This window comes from Curcuma longa, chromosome 13, assembly GCF_044706935.1.
Source record: "Curcuma longa cultivar G26 ecotype Majalengka, Jawa Barat chromosome 13, ITB_CL_G26_1.1, whole genome shotgun sequence".
Lineage (NCBI taxonomy): Eukaryota > Viridiplantae > Streptophyta > Magnoliopsida > Zingiberales > Zingiberaceae > Curcuma > Curcuma longa.
The window spans coordinates 2002305-2017164 of NC_133873.1; the positions used below are offsets into that span (position 1 = coordinate 2002305).

The 14860-nt window shown below is 37.4% G+C and overlaps 1 pseudogene; it reads left to right on the forward strand.

Annotated features, from left to right (window-relative positions):
• Window positions 1-13922, forward strand: part of LOC141844476 (uncharacterized) — a 32934-nt pseudogene extending 19012 nt beyond the window's left edge.
• Window positions 13923-14860: the final 938 nt, after the last annotated feature.

Sequence of the window (14860 nt, forward strand, 5' to 3'; positions counted from 1 at the left end):
TCTTACCTCTATTCATACATAACAAATAGAGATGATTGTCCATGTGAGAGGACCAATCACTACCTGCCAACATGCTCACCGAGATCTTAACTCAAGAATGTAACTTTTCACATACACTGAATAAATTATGGCATTTCACTTAATCAAATTATAATATTTGATTGTCAATTACAAATTTGTTACATTCTTCGAAGTCCCATAGACTTTACATGCTCATTAAATGACTCTCTAGTCATTGGCTTAGTAAAAGGATCTGCAAGCATAACTCTTGTAGGGATATACTCAAGAATCACCTTCTTTTTAGCAATAATATCCCTCACAAAGTTGTATTTTATAGCTATATGCTTGCCCTTGCTGTGATATTTGGGATCCTTTGAAAAAGCTATAGCAGCTTGACTGTCACAATAGACAGTAACTGGACTCCCACTGTCTTCAGCAATCTTCAGATGTTTCAGGAACCTTCTCAACCAGACTGCTTCTTGCACAGCAGCTGAACATGCCACATATTCAGCTTCCATTGTTGACAAGGCTACACAAGCCTGTTTCTTGCTGTTCCAGGAGATGGCGCCACCATTCAGCAAGAACGCATAGCCTGATGTGGATTTTCTATCATCCAGGTCCCCAGCCCAATCTGCATCTGAATAACCCTTTAGGCTCATATCTGATCCTTGAAAACAGAGACAATAATCTGTCGTCGCCTTCAGATATCTGAATATCCTTTTTACTGCCTTCCAGTGTCTCGGTCCTGGGTTTGACTGGAACCGGCTCACTAAGCCAACAGCATAGCTGATATCGGGACGTGTACACAACATAGTGTACATTAAACTACCAATAGCACTGGCATATGGTTTTTTCTTCATCTCGGCTATTTCATTAGGAGTCTTGGGACACATACTCTTGCTCAGAACAGTACCTTTCACAACAGGTGTCTGTTCTATGTTGCAATCAGACATGCTGAAATGTTGTAACATCTTATTTATATATGACTCTTGAGACAAACCCAAAAGCCGTTTAGATCGATCCCTGATGATCTTTACTCCTAAGATGTATTCAGCTTCTCCCATATCCATTATGTCAAACTGTGATGAAAGCCACCCTTTGACTTCTATCACATAACTTATGTCATTTCCTGCTATCAGCATATCATCAACATATAATGATAAAATGACATACTTTCCTTTTTCCTTTTTCAGGAAAACGCAATGATCCTCATTGATCATTTCGAAACCATAAGATAAAACGACTTCGTTAAATCTTATGTTCCATTGTCTTGACGCTTGCTTTAGCCCGTATATAGACTTTCTAAGTCTACATACTTTTCCTTCTTGGCCTTCAGCAATGAAACCTTCTGGCTGAACCATATAGATTTCCTCGTCAAGCTCACCGTTAAGGAAAGCCGTTTTTACATCCATCTGATGTAATTCCAGGTCATAATGTGCTACAAAAGCTAAAATAACCCGAATTGACACAAACTTCACTACAGGAGAAAATGTCTCTTCAAAATCAATACCCTCCAGTTGGGTATATCCTTTTGCAACCAAACGAGCTTTGTATCGATTAATCGATCCATCTGCTTTCCTCTTAATTTTGAGAATCCATTTATTCCCAATGGCCCTTCGGCCTGGAGGAAGATCGACTAAATCCCATACATGATTCTTTCTCATAGACTCCATCTCTTCATCCATTGCAATTTTCCACTTATCTCGAACATTACATCCCAATGCTTCCTCAACAGATCGAGGTTCATCATCGTCAACAGGAAGTGTCATCAATGCCTCATTCTCAATATCAAACCTCTTCTTAGGTTTGATTTTACGAATACTTCTTCGTAAGTTGGGCTGTTGAGAAGTCAACTCATGACTAGGCAAATTACTCCCACTCGGTTGACTAGGTTCAGGCATCTCTATAGACACCTCTTTTGTTGATAAAGTATCATCCTCTACAAATAAAGGAACCGTTTTATCAACATCACCTTTCGTTGGGAACTCAGTTTCGAGAAAAGTGACATCTCTTGACTCTATTTCAGAGATCGTTCCATCTTGCTGCTCACCTATGAAAACATAACCTTTGGAGGTATCAGAATACCTTATAAAGATACATTTCTTACCCCTAGGTCCTAGTTTTCCAAATCTATGAGAACTTATCATGAACATAGGCAGCTGACCCCCAGGGTCTTAGATTACTCAAATCTGGTTTTCTGCCAGTCCAACGTTCATATGGAGTAGATGGAACTGATTTTGAAGGCACTCTGTTAAGTATATATGCCGCTGCTAATAATGCATCTCCCCAATAGGCATAGGCAAATTAGCTTGGGCCATCATAGACCTAACCATTTCCAGAAGAGTTCTATTTCTTCTTTCAGCAACCCCATTTTGCTGTGGAGTTCCAGGGATTGTCAGCTGTCTAATAATCCCTCTATCATTACATATTGTCTTGAACATATCAGACAAATATTCCCCCCCACGGTCAGTGCGTAAGGTCTTAACCTTACGTTCCATTTGATTCTCAACTTCGTTCATATAACGAATGAAGCAATCTAATGCTTCAGATTTATGAGAAATCAAATACACATGACCGAAACGAGAGAAATCATCAATAAATGTAATGAAGTAAGAAGCTCCATGTCTAGCCTTCACATTCATTGGACCACAAATATCCGAATGAATCAATTGCAATGGTGATTCAGCCCTAATAGCCTTTCCAAATGGTTTTCTAGTTGTTTTCCAGCAAGACAATGCTCACATATAGACAAGTTAATCTTAGCTCGAGTGCCCAAAAGGCCCTCCTTAGCCAACCGATTCATCCGTTCTTGTCCTATATGTCCTAATCTAGCATGCCAAACTTCATCAGTTATATCTGCATCACTAGTAAGAGCAATGTTTGAAAAACAACTATCAATTCCACAACTGATATTCGGTTCCACATCAAGAACCATAAAACCATTCATTAAATAACCATATCCGATTGACACTGAGTCAATCTTAAGTTCCACACACCGGCTATAAAAATTAATACAATACCCTAATTCAAGAAGACTAGTTACAGAAACAAGATTCCTTCGAATCTCCGGAGCATACAGAACATCATGTAGAAACAATGTACTTCCACCACGAAGGTTAAGTTTGCAAGTGCCGATTCCTTTGACTTCAACTCTTGCATTGTTTCCTACATAAATCCATTTGTTGCCAGCTGGTACCCTGTGGTACTCAACATACGTAACTCGTTCCCGAGTTACATGGTTGGTTGCTCCCGAATCTATAATCCACAAAGGATAAGAATCAGCCAACAACACAGAACTAGCAACTAAATGCTCAGGAAAAGAAGACACACTAGGAGAAACCTTTTTCAGCTCAGAACATTCCCGAGCGAAGTGACCCTCTTTGCCACAGTTAAAACAAGTCAACTTGCTTTTAGGTTTCTTTCCAGTCTTCTTTCCCTTCTTCTTGATAGGGTCTGGTCTCACTCCTATAGTAAGACCATCTACAGGTTCAATCATGACCTGATTTATAGCCTCTAGAACTTTTTGTTCCTCTAGGACATCCTGTATCCTAAGGTGCCAGTTTTTGTAGTTATCCCCATTAAAATTTTCTCCTTTATTTAATTCAGCTATGATGTTCTTTGTTGCCATAACCTATCATAAATAAACAAATTATTTAGATATCCAGTGTATGTTTTATCTGTATGTAATCTTTAAATGGACTCAATGTAAATTAGATTTGGTTTACAAAATCAAGTGACAATTATATTCTCACTCATCATTTGTATGTTCCAATCTAATTTGCATTGATCTATTTTATTACATACATCCCAACTTTAATGAACTTATCATTAATTAATCATGATGTTTTTTTTTTAATTAAATGAACGTATCATTTAAAAATTTATCTTATACTCATAATGAACTAATCAGAGAGTATATTCCACAAACATCATGTATCCAGTAGAGTAAACAGCATATAATGAACATATCATTAAAACATGCTGTACATTGTTAACAAATAACAAGAGCTCTATTTTTAAATGTTACATATAACATTTCTACTCATAATTAACTAGACAACAACTCCAACAAACTAGATAAGCATCTATCACTCCCACTAGGACAAACACTAGCGTAGTGATAATCCAAACATAGCTTATCTTTTTAGGCTGAACAGAAACTTCTTCAACTGGGATATTATTTGGATGATTCCAGGATACAGAATCCTATATCAAACCCAAATATCCCACAGAAGTGTCTTCTGCAGAGTCTTCATTTAGATCTTCTTCTGGATCCTCTTCACAATCTACATAGTGAAGCAGCTCTGTGCACAACTGGGTATAAGATATGTGCGCTTCATAGAGCCCCCATATCTGAAGTGCTACAACTTGCAGGTTTTTAGGCAATGAACGAATCAAAGCTTAAATCCTGCAGTTGTCCAGAATCAAAAAATCCTACATCTCTAGGTGCCAAAATAGTCTGTTCATCTTCCCCATGTGTCTACTAACTCCATAAGCTGGATTATAATCTATCCTCTAGATAATTTTCCTCAGCTTATTACGCATCACTTCGCGTCGAGTCATAGTAATATTCGTCTGTACCATCTCAAAAAATTGAAATTAATAAAGTCAGTACAAAACTGACAAACCAGTACATTTACCAGCTTAATTCAATTTATACAGGCATAGATATAACACAACAAATCAAGAAAAACAAATCTTCTTGATTTATAGGGGCTTTGTTAACTGATCATTTTGATCAGTCCATCGACACCTTGAAGACTCAACAACATGGTAGTATTAAATATCATTTTGCTCCAAGCACCCCAGGCACCTGAATATTGTTGATGTTTATTTTCCCATCATCTCCAACCATGTTGACTAAGCCTATTGAGTTGTTTCTATAATATAAGTTGTTCAAACAACTTTTTATTTATGAGTATGGTTGACCAATGTCAACCTTAACCAATACCAATTATGTAAATGAAACTAATTCAATTACATAATAAGGTTGTGGTCCAATGATTGGCTTTTGTGATTATTTGGGCTGGCCCAGTTATCTAATCCAATTAGGAGAGTACCACTGTGCCCAACACAGTAGCGCCATTAGAGCTCAAAACTGACATAATTAATCAGATTTCTTTTTAAGCCCAAATTATGATTAATCTTAAATCTGAATTGAAAAATCCAATTTCAATTTAAGCTAAGCCCACATTGAAAATCCAATTTCAATTTAAATTTCTGATCTGGCCCATATCCAATTAATGGGCTTTAATTAAAACTTAGCCCTATTAATTGAAACACAATGACATAACTTAGCCCAATTAATTGAAGCACAATGGCATAACTTAGCCCAATTAATTGAAGCCCAGTGACATTGTAGGCTTTCGATGTCACTTTACTTTTTGTCTTATGTCACTGTGCACGAAGCACAGTGACTTTTTATGCCATGCACACGAACCGAACAACTCCCTTATTTTCCAAAAAAAATTGCCGAACCGTGTCAGCGCACCGAGCGCTGTGTGCCGCCACGCCAGCCCCGCCGGGCTTGCCCTGCCAGCAGCCCACACCAGCCTCGCCGACGCCCAGTCTCGCTGGCGACACCAGCCTTGCTGGCTGCTTGGCCTGTTCCCTTTCCGTGCCGAAGACGAAGCCTCCCTCAGCCATCCTGAAGACAGCGCCAGGGCCTAGCTTGTCGTCGTCGACGCCAGCCAACCTCTCCTTGTATTTTCTGGACTCTTAATTAATCAATTGGGTCTCATTTGTTTCTGGACTCTCAATTAATCAAGCCCAAAAAATCAACAACCCACGGCTGACACAATTAATTAAGTCCCCACAGGAGCCCACGTGTGCCACCACACATTCATTTTAATGTACTTATTGTAAAAATAAAAAAAATAAAAAAAATAAATCATGTTGTGCCCTAAACACATTAAGGCACACCGCTTTCATTGCCGCCGCTTTCCCTTTTTTATTTTTTTTTCTCACGCAGCCGGCTGCTTGCCTCTCGGCGACGCCAATCGCCGGCATCAGCCTTGCCAGCACCAGCTTGCGCCTGCCTTGCCGGCGCCACAGAACATCAAGACACAACGCTGGCTAACTGGCAGCTGCAGCGCGCGTTGTTCTCGCGCCGGCGGCAGCGACATCGCGCTAAACAGAGAACAGATTTCTCTGTTCTGTTCTTCGTCGTTGGAAGAACTCAACAGGTAAACATTCTAATACATAGCTCTGATACCAATGTAGAATACCTGTTGTTGCGTGCCACGACTCCGGCTCCGGCTCCGGCGGCGCCTCCGGCGGCAGAGATTGCTTCTGTCAGAGGAACGATCACGGACGGAAAGTCCCTCAGGTTTCCACGAGCCAAATCCTCAGATCTGGTGGTGTTCCTCTTCTCTCCGGCAACCCTCTGTTCTCCTCTGTTCTCTCCGGCTTCTAGACTTGGACGCAACCACGCACACAGTGAGACGAACTCACCTCAGCCTCTCTCTCTGCTGATCGCTAACTCCAGTGCACACTGCAGAGGCCTTTCCTCTCCCTTAAATAGGGAGAGGTCGCGATCTCCATCGAGCACTCCGTGGGAGCATATCATGGTGGTCGTGCGAGGTGGATAGCGGTAACCAAAACCGTCGGCGGTTACCGAAACCGCCGGTAACTGCTCGTCTGCTAATATCTACACAATTTTGGAGGTAGAATCAATTGATCCTCTGTTTTTCCCAAAGCTTAACTCATTTCTTTACCTATTTTTAATTTTTAATTTGTATCTGTTCATTTATTATTGTGTTGCATTAATTTAAGTAGACTATAAATTCAAGCTAGTCTTATGCACCTACCTCTCCTCTCTCTCTTCTTTTTGCCTTTGCCAAATCTATGAAGCCTTCTGTTCAAATGCCCACCTTGTATAGATTGGCCACATACTCCCCATGCATCTTGTTGATGCGAACTTTTTCTTGCTGTGAGCACCTTGTGTAAGCCCCTTCCTCTGCACGATCATCCTCATACGTTTAAGTTGCCATCTTCCCAACACCCACATATCTCCTGTTGGTAGTCTCCCATGCACACTGATGATGACATCGTTGTTGTCCTTCCTTGTAATGGCGATGAAACAGGTGTGTTTTTGTCTTTGTGGTTGTAACGCAAGGGGATTGACCATACCATTATTATCTGCCTCCTCATAAACAGCGCTTATTTGCATAAGCACTGCCCACGTCAATTGTGACTGCATACATGAGTCATACCTGCAATCACTAGTGTGCTACTAGACCTTTGTCGACGTGAGCTCTATAACAACGCCACTTCTCATTGATACATAAAAAAACTCACCTGTCATGGTCAGAGGCTCATGCCTGCAATGCTTCTAGCCTCATCTCCTTAGATTCACCCATCAACATCAACAGCAATGCTTGTGCCTACTACTACAAGCTTGGCTGAAGCTGTTGCTTCCTTGGCTCGAGGGCCATTTCACTAGCAATCTCCAAGTTTAAGTTGATAATAAGATCATCTCTGCTGTTTCCTTTATCTTGCATGAAGCTCCTTTGTCAAGCATGATTGTTACTGTCAATTTCTGTAGGCCAACCTTCCATGTTTTAGAACCCTCATATGGTTTCTATCGTTGACCACTGGGTCTGAGTTGATCTGGACTCCTTGCTGCTATAGATCCATAGGTTTTATAAACTTCTCCTTCTTTGTTGCTTTTACTTCCTCTTCACAGAACTTCCTCTGATCCTCATTTCTTGTCATCCTTTGGAAATCAATGCTATTTGTGTGTCATGCTTCCACTGCTAGAGACAGTGAAATCTCAAAAAAAAAAGGGAAAAAATTCTGCTCGGTGTGCCACTTCTAATAAAAGGCTGAGTTATGTTAATTATCTTCTGTGAAGATTTGATTAAACTTCTTGTTTTTACTCTGCTAGAAGGGTTGAGTTGAGTTACTTGCCTTTCATTTAAGAGCTTCGAGTGTTTTCTTTCCCCTCGGTCTGTTGCTTGTTATTGAATATACCGCATCAAGGACCTGCTCGGGAGATTTGTTTCTAGGATGTCTCTTCATTCTAGTTTTTCATCCTCTCTCTTTATCCTTTCTTTATCAATCTACTGATAAAGTTGAAGGGATCATCAGATGGGTATTCCATTAATTATTTTCAGAGTTTTGCCTAACTGTCCTTTTGAATTCATGGCCATGTCTTATTTTACATAGTCTACTCTATGTTTTAATTACGAGAATTATCTAGTTTATGTAATAGATAGTATCTAGTCTACGCTATGTTTTAATTACAAGAGTTACCTAGTTTATGTAATAGATAGTATTTGTGCTTCAGTTTGAAGGGGAAATATTAGAGATATTTGGTAATAAGGTTAGTGGTACAGTGGGTAAGGTTAGTGGTATAATGGCTTTAGTCCCAGATTGATATTTTAGATTAATTCTACATTGAGTCTACAAATCGTTTTTGCCATCCCCACCCTCCAAACAGGCTGTAGGCTTTCCTTATATTTGTAGGCCTTAAATGTGTCAGCTGGGAAGGGTCAAACCAAGTTAGTAATCCCTTTCAGGCTTTAACTTTCTGGGAAAATACCTACATCACCATGTTTGTAATTGTCTATATTAGCAAATACCTTTCTATGGTCAGGACATCTCAAATTGGCTTGGTTGCATATCAGCATAGCTAACAGTGCCTGCTATTAACTGCCCTGACTGACATAGGTTGTCCTTGGATAAGCCACTCTATGCCCTTGAGTCCTATCCAGTAATTGCCATGTTAGAACAAATTCTAAAGATGGGGGAGGTGCAACATTCTTGAGAGCTTTATAGTTTTTAAATTAGGTACTTTTTCTTTGTAATTAAATGATGGAGAATTGCAAGCAAATATGGGCCTGCACTCATCTAGTCATATTAACATATTAGTATAAATTAGGTTTTCCATATGCTAAAGCATATTTTTTTTGTGTTAAATCAAGCATCTCGTATATGGAGATAATATCAAATGGTTCTTTATAACCAAATTCACATAACAATTTAAATAATTATCATGCGCTTATGTTATACATAATATAAAACAGATTCAACAATAGCAACTATAAAAATATAAAGAAGTTTATAACTTCTGCGAATTGAGGTAAGTTGACCTATCCTTTTATTTTGCTAAATTTAATTGTCATTGTCCTAACTCACTAAATATGTTTTGGAAATTTTGTACTTTGATCACATACCAAATATAAATCTCAAGAACAACTGCAAGCCATGGGCCTTGTTTGGCTTAGAAATTTTTCTTGTTTCTTAGAAAATAAAATTTGAAAGATGAAAAAAGAATTAAAATTAATACTTAGAATTGACTTTTTTGGCACTTAAATTTATTAGAGGTAAATGATATGATAGATATTCATTTAATTTTGATAACTTTATTTTATGATATAAAAATTGTAAATTGAAATAGAAAATTTTCAAATGCAAAACAAGATTATAGTTTCCCATCAAATTGTCTCTGGTGTTATTTAGTGGAAGAGATATAAGGTGATTTCATGTTTTATGCTTGATAGTAGGTATATTACTTATACATTTTGGCTAAACCATCCTGTGGAATGCATGCTTTGATTTGAAGTTTTCTTCTATTTTTTGTCTTCAAACAGAGAGACAACAAATGTTGTTGATTTCATATATGTGACCGCTTATATTAATTTCTTTCCTGTAATATGCTTGAGAATGACAGCTTTGCTACTTATGTGTAATAGAAATCTTCTGAGCTAATGCTCATCACAAATGAAGGTTGTCACAAATAGGTTCCCTGACCTCGAGTGTAGTTTTTTTTTCATGTTTAGGAAGGTTTTGTGGTCTTAGACGGTTCAGGGTTGGCAGGTGGAACGATATGTTTTCCATGCCGACTGACAAAAAATGATATTTGGATCCTTAGGAATAATAGTACGATTGACATAGTACTTTTTTATGCCTCTTTCATCTTATTCTGATCTGGTATATTTCATAAACAGGTTTATAGAGTTTCAGATATGGAGCTTGTGAGAGTTCTTTCTAGCGCGGAAGATGAGGTTAACGTTGCTTGTTTTCATCCTTTGGTTGGAGGAGGTCTAGTTTATGGAACCAAGGTGGAGAGTTCATTGAGTAGAATAAGGCAGGATCTTGTTCTTTTCATTTTGTACTAAGTAGTTGTTTATGCCAAGTGCAGGAAGGCAAGCTTCGGATTCTCCAATTTGATGGGTCACATTTTGCAAATTGTAGGGGTCCAAATTCTATTCATGAGGAAAATATGACCGAGGTATTAATTTCATCCCATATTGGCCATTCCTACAAATATGGGTTGAATCATCATCAAGTTGTATTTGTCACAATTATTTTTGCATTGTAGGTCATATATATATATATGAAAACAATAGCAATACGATACATCGAAACTAAATCAATGATGCATCTAAAAAGGGTTAAGCTATCTTTAATAAGACTACAAAACCGAAAACCAAAACAATGGCTAACCGAAGGACTGACCTAAATCGAGAGCTAATGCCATTGCTTTTTTACTTGTTGCTGGAGTTCCTGCAAGTGCAGAATGACCTACAGGAATGGGCAACAACCAAGAGTCTTCAATGGGGAAGAGAGGAGGAAGAAGAAATGTCAAACATTGATCAAGATGTCCAAATAAAGTTTGACCTCTCCCTTTTATACTTGATCCATCCTATAGGGACCATCCACCATAAAGCCCATAATTTGTTAACAACCCCTTAATGTTAACGAACCGGATTATTGGATTTACAAATTCAATCCACATCCAATATCTAAATTCCCTTTAATGCCACAAGCATTAGATCACTTAATTAAGGTTTAGTTTCCTTAATGATGATTAGTTGTGTGTGTGTTAATCAAGTGTAAACCCACCTTTTGGAGATCCAAGTCCACCTGGACTTGATTAAGCCCACCCATGTGGACTTAATCCTATAATCTCTCACTTTGGCTATACTTGATTCCTTATACATAACACAACCCCTTAGTTGAGTTCAACATGTCAAACTTTATGGGTTAAATAATCCCTTAAACAATTTGGTCTATTAATTTAATTAGCACAGGACTAAAGAAGTCAGAGTTACTTTTAGGATCGAAAGCGTGTTAGAGGGAGAGGGGTGAATAATGTTTGTCGCTTTTTCACTTTTTATAAAGACGTAGCGGAAAAATAGAAATGCGAAAGAATAAAAGGACTTTTTTTACTTGGTTCACAGTTTGCGGCTGCTACTCCAATGCTCGCAGTCATTGATCGTTTTCGATGGACAATTCACTAGATAACCTTCTTAAAGAGGTCTCGTTTTTTAAAAGAGTAGGACCAGTAACAAGTTTACCAGTTCCTTACAATTTAAAGCACGGAAAAAGACAAGTAATGAAAAGAAAGCTACCGACAAAAGAGAAATAAATTGAGCAGAGTCGTCAGAGCAGAACTTCAACGTAGAATCGAAATTTTGGAGCACAATAGAAGCAGGAGGTGGAAAATTGTAGTGTAGAGCTGCTGGTTGTGACCTCCTTTTATTAGCCATTCCGGGCACTTGGATTGCTGATGTGGCTGCAGCTAGCGAAACGTATCAGATTTGTATTCAATCGTGACTTATCCATCCCAGGGCGCCCGGATTGCTTCCGGGCACTTGGAGCTTGAGGTGTCCCGGTCAATCCCCGCTTGCCACCTCATCTGTATCGCTGACCTGAAATATTCTTATTCAAGCGCCTAGATCCAATTGGGGGCATCTGGACTGTCCGGGCACTCAGATCTAATAGGGGTGCCTGGAGTTTGTTTTTTCTCAAACCTTATTTTCCTGCATCAAAGGGTTAACACAATACAAGTATAATGCAGGGAGTTATGTTAGGACAATTTTAACTGTCTAGTTTCGACTTTTAGATTTCCAGTGAAATCTTAGGTCAGATTGACACGTCTATTGTTTCCTTCTATGGGAACATTTCCTCACCTACTCTTAGGAGATTTTACCTGTCTACTAAACATTCAGTCCTCTAGACCTGTTTGGATTTTCTACTCAACATCTGATCCTTTGACCCCCAGTCTCTGGTCCGATTCGATCTTCGTCCTCCAGACCTCATCGAGTTCCTCCATCTGGTGTCCTTAATCTGCCAAGACTTCTGCTTAGTCCTTCTGACTTGGACTTCCTTGCCTAGCCTCTTGTTAGGACTTGTCTTGCTTAGTCTCCAACTAAGACTTTGCTTTCCTCACCCATGTGGACTTAATTCTATAATATATTCTAAGGAGCACACAACAATCACATAAGACTCCAAAAGCTCAGTTCATTTCAACCATCCATTTTTTAAAATCTTATTAATGATTTCTTCATTCATATACTTATTGAATAATGAATTCAAGATATCTAAAACTCCTATTTAAGGAATGAATGTTTAATGGATAATCAAGATCCTTATAATTAATGGAACAAATCCTGTCTGCTAATTTGTTCTTGGAGCCATCCTATCTCCTTCCTATTTCAATCACTACCCTCCCCCGCTTTTGCATAGCCTCTTCTGTTCAGATGACAAGTTTGCCACTTTCTCACTATCTCATCACTTCATTGTGTACTCTGCCTTTATTATCAGATCTTATCCCCTTCGGTCATATGGTTGGCTCTCCTTCCTTGTGATTTGCTACCCCCAGGTGTAGTCTTTGTTCATACTTTGCCAGTTCTCTGCATCTTCCTTATATCCATGATTCGCTATGCCTCCTCTCTATTCTTGTTCGTGATATCCCCTCCCTACTGATGAGCAAGCGCAATCTTCTATTTGTGATTTCCCACTTCCCGACACCCTCGTTATTGCTTGTGGTTTCCCCTGTAATCCCTTCTTTTCCACCTTGCTGTCCAATTTATTCTATTATTCCTTGTGGCTTATTCAAGTCTTCATCCTTAATCCCTAGGCAAAAATTTTATTGCTCCTTCCCAGGTTTTCTACTCTCTAAGCTCCATCAGGTCTTACTAACGTGCCATTGAAACTTATTGGTCTGCTTATTGTTTAATGTGTCTTCTTTTCATGTTTTTATCCAATCAATGAGATTGAAACTAATTGGTCTGCTTATTGTGATTCCCTTTATATATATATATATATATATATATATATTGTAAGGATGTGTGTAAGTTGAAAATGGTCTCATCTTTTTATTGTCATTTTTTTAATATTATATGGATGTGGGTAAGCTGAAAAATGGTTTCATCTTTCTATTGTCTCCTGCAGATCCAGGAATATGCTTTAGAATGCTGAAAGGTGAAAATGCTATGGACAAGGTTGCCTGCTCATTTTACTTGGTATCATTTTCATTCTAAGATGCTGGTTTGCCGTCATTCAACAAAATAAGATTCTAAGATACAGGAAATCAAGTCGTTTCTGTTCTTTTTCCACTGGTGGCATATGCAAGCTGATAAATTTGTACAGAAGTTTCCCAAAAGAATATATGGCTTCGCTGATTCTTCTTTGATATAAGAAGTTGCACCAGGACATTTCACAACTGATGTGGAATTTGGTAAGTGAAAATGAACTGAATTTGTTCTGTGGTTATTTAAACCAAGCAAAACTATTCTGAAAGTTTTGTTCTTCTCCAATGATGTTGCCTTTATTGACAACAAAAAAAAACTATCCTGAGCACAGAACCATCACAAGATTTGCTGACCCATGTGATGGGAGTTGATAGATAGTTCATGTTTCATAATATCCAAAATGTTTGATGATTCTTGAAAATGGATTCAGGGATGAAGCAGATCTTGGAACACACCTAACCTAAACCTCGAAGAAAGGCTGCTAGGTTTCAAATCTCATGGTATCGTTGTTGTTGTAATTCTCCCCCTTTTCTGTCGCTTTTAACCTAATGCAAAATGCATCCTTAACTCGTTTAGTTGTCTTGTATATTTCCATGTAAGATTAACATTTATTCGTTTCAGCACTTGTGTCAAAAACGTGAATATGTTGTGTTCTTTCCATTTGCATCTTTCATGATATAAACATCTGTTGCAGGCTTCGTAGGTCCAGGTTAATGCCAATGAGAAAGTAAGCTTTTCAGCATCACAATAAATTGTTAAGAATTTTCTGTAATTCTAGTTATAATTTTCAAAAAAAATTGTGTATGCATCGCATGGCTTCAATTAGGATTTTGAATGTCAAAATGAATAATAAATTACAAATGGACATTTTAATATTGTCAATTATTGAATGAGCGAAACTGTTATAATTTTTTTATCTAATTCTTGATCGAATTTGTATTTATTTGTTTTGGTATCACCTCTCTAATGTTTTAGTGCAACTATAATATTCTTCAAATTCCGAACTTATATAATAATTTATAATTATAATTTTAAAAAATATAAAAAGTATGTTAGCCAGGAAATCATGTTAATTTTTCCCCATTGGATCACTAAATTTAATGGTCAAATTATCAAAGAAGAATTTACTTGGAAGATTACTCATCGATCTTATGTTTTTTAAAGATTTACTAAAGGGGGCATATAAGTTTCAGAAAATTTTAAATTATATATTTTAAAATAACTTGTCCATTGCAATTTCAAATCAAAGGTAAAAAATTTATTTATTTATATAAATTTTAGTAGAAATTTTAATATTTTAATTTATTTTTCGATAGGTATATTTTTTTTAGGTTTATGTTAAATTAATATTGTTGTACTTCTAATGATATCTCAATTAATATATATATATATATATATATATATATATATATATATATATATATATATATATATATGTTTAAAATTTAAGTCCTTGAAATATAAAAATTGTTGATGATCTTTAACGGTTTGAATTTGTTCAAAATTTGTGTCGTGCTTTTGGTGGGTTTTATGAATCCATCTATATTTTTATTTTTAAATTTAGAGTCTTAATAAAAAATTAAAAATTATAAGAA